The sequence below is a fragment of the Neophocaena asiaeorientalis genome, unplaced genomic scaffold (assembly GCF_003031525.2).
Source record: "Neophocaena asiaeorientalis asiaeorientalis breed wild unplaced genomic scaffold, Neophocaena_asiaeorientalis_V1.1 scaffold308, whole genome shotgun sequence".
NCBI classification, from domain to species: domain Eukaryota; kingdom Metazoa; phylum Chordata; class Mammalia; order Artiodactyla; family Phocoenidae; genus Neophocaena; species Neophocaena asiaeorientalis.
This window is the reverse complement of record NW_020172768.1, coordinates 5,519,064-5,521,376: the sequence shown is the minus strand read 5'-3', so window position 1 is coordinate 5,521,376 and position 2,313 is coordinate 5,519,064. Positions and strand designations below refer to the sequence as shown.

At 47.6% G+C, this 2,313-nt stretch overlaps 1 pseudogene; it reads right to left on the bottom strand.

The window, feature by feature from the left end:
* Positions 1 to 621: 621 nt before the first annotated feature.
* Positions 622 to 1,257, bottom strand: LOC112396842 (brain protein I3 pseudogene; annotated as a pseudogene).
* Between the last annotated feature and the right edge of the window lie 1,056 nt (positions 1,258 to 2,313).

The following is a 2,313-nucleotide window of genomic DNA, read 5'->3' as shown; positions in this document are numbered from 1 at the left end:
GGAGGTTTATTCCTGCCACAACCTAAGAATTGCCTTTATTTTTTCGGCCGAGCAGCATGTGGGATCTTAGTTCCCCAACCAGGGATCGAATCCGTGTCCCCTGCATTGGAAGCGTGGAGTCTCAACCACTGGACCACCAGGGAAGTCCCAAGAATTGCTTTTTAAACAACTTAAAATGTATATAAATCATATGTGTTGATCATGGAAAATTAGAAAATACAAATAAACAGAATAAAAGAAAATAAAAATCATCTATAATCCTACTAGCCAGAGATAAATACTGGTAACATTTTGGTGTCCATAGTTCCTGTTTGTTCTAAGTCTATATAAATATGTATTTATTTATTATACTGGAATCTTTTTTTGTTTTTTGACAATGGTATGGATCTCATTTATTTAAAACACTATTTCTCACCTTTCTCAAATTGAAGACTGTGAAAAATAAAAGCAGTGCTTTACTGAGCTGTCGTTGACCTGGGAGCAGTGCCGTGCGCGTCCACACTCACGACCGCTGTGCCCTCAGCTCCTCCTGGCAGTGCCCAGTCCCACCTCACTTTACAGAACAGTCCTGAAGCTGAATCCCATAAAGCTATTGTACACGACATTTACATTAGAAAAAGAGAGCTGGGTGTGGGGAAACCAGGTGTGCTGTTCCCTTTAAGTAAAGTTTGCTCCACAGTTGGGGCATCTTCGCTTCCTCAAGGCAAAACAGCAGATGAACCCAAAGGGGCACAAGACGATGGCCAGGAAGATGCCCAGGAAGGTGAAGGAGTCCTCCAGAGCCCAGACCCTGCAGACAGGGCAGCCTCCAACGACAACGATGGAACTGGCACGGTGCCGGCTGACATTTCGACTGTGGATGTTGCAGACCCTGGGGTGGTGATGGGGTAACCCTGTGACGAGGCAGGGGGAGGGCGGCCGCGGGGAGGGCGCCGTAGCGGTGCGGGCCGCACGCTTAGTCGCCCTGGCCGGCCTCCAGGTGGTAGGCGGGCGCCGCTCGGGCAGCAGGGGCTTGTGGTCCAGGGCGGGCGGCTCCCGCTCGCGCTCGGGCTCGGCTCCGGCTCGGACTCGCGGGGACGCCAAGACGCCCGGCGGCGGGTCTGGGCCCCCCTGGAGGCGGGCGCCGCGGGCTTGCCCAGCCGCGCCTCCCCACGCCTGGCAATCTACTTTTTCACTTGACAAAATATCCTGCAGATTTCCCCAGAGCAATACATGTGATTCTAGAACACACTCTTTAATCACTGGGGAGCTTTGCATTATGGCTGTATCATAATTTACATACTGCTGGAGTCTTATCTTCCTCTGCCTAAACTGCTTTCAGTAACATTGCTGCTCCTTTTCCACGTATTTTATCCCTTACTTCCCTTCCCACTCCCAGAATGACTCTTAATCATCTACATTTATAGAATGCAAATGAGACCTTCCAAACACTAAAGTGGCCGTGAAATTCACAAGGTGATAGTTTCCGATGGGGAAGGAAGAAGCAAAGCTTTTGCAACGTATTTATCCTTTTGATTATTATTATTGTCATTATTATTCTTATTTGCTTGGGAAACCTTAGTTTTTATTCTCTGAGTGGTAACAAATGACTTGGAGGGGACAAAGGAGATGTCAGGATGGGTAGCAAGACGAAGCCATTTAAGTTAGGGTTAGGTGTGGGTGCAAGAAAAAAAGCCACAACAAACTCAAAACTAACAGTAGCTAAAATGAGCAGAAGTTTATGTCACTCTCATATAAAAGTCTGGGGACTTCCCTGGCAGTGGGAAGACTTCACGCTTCCACTGCAGGGGGGCACGGGTTTGATCCCTGGTCAGGGAACTAAGATCCCGCATGCCGCGTGGTGTTGGCAAAAGGAAAAAATTTAAAATAGAAAAGGAAAAGTCGGGAGGTAGGCACTCCGATACAGTACTCCATGGAGTATCAAAACCCAGACTTCTTCTACTTGCTCTCCTAAACATTTTCTTCTACTCCCGAATTCACCTCACAAGGTTCACATGGTTGCTTTAACTCTAGCCGTTACATCGACATTCCATCCAGAGGGAAGGATATGAAAAAAAGGAGAAGAAAATGTCATTCTTTTAAAATGCACTGTTTTTGGAAATTGAACATATCATGTCTGCTTAGTCACTTGGCCACCTATGGATGTGTGAGAAGCTGGGAAATATAGTCTTTATCCTCAGTGTTCATGGGCCCAGATAAAAATCAAGAATGCTATTGCTGGGACTTCCCTGGCGGTCCATTGCTTAGGATTCTGTGGTCTCACTGCCGAGGGCCCGGGTTCGATCCCTGGTCGGGGAACTAAGATCCCACAAG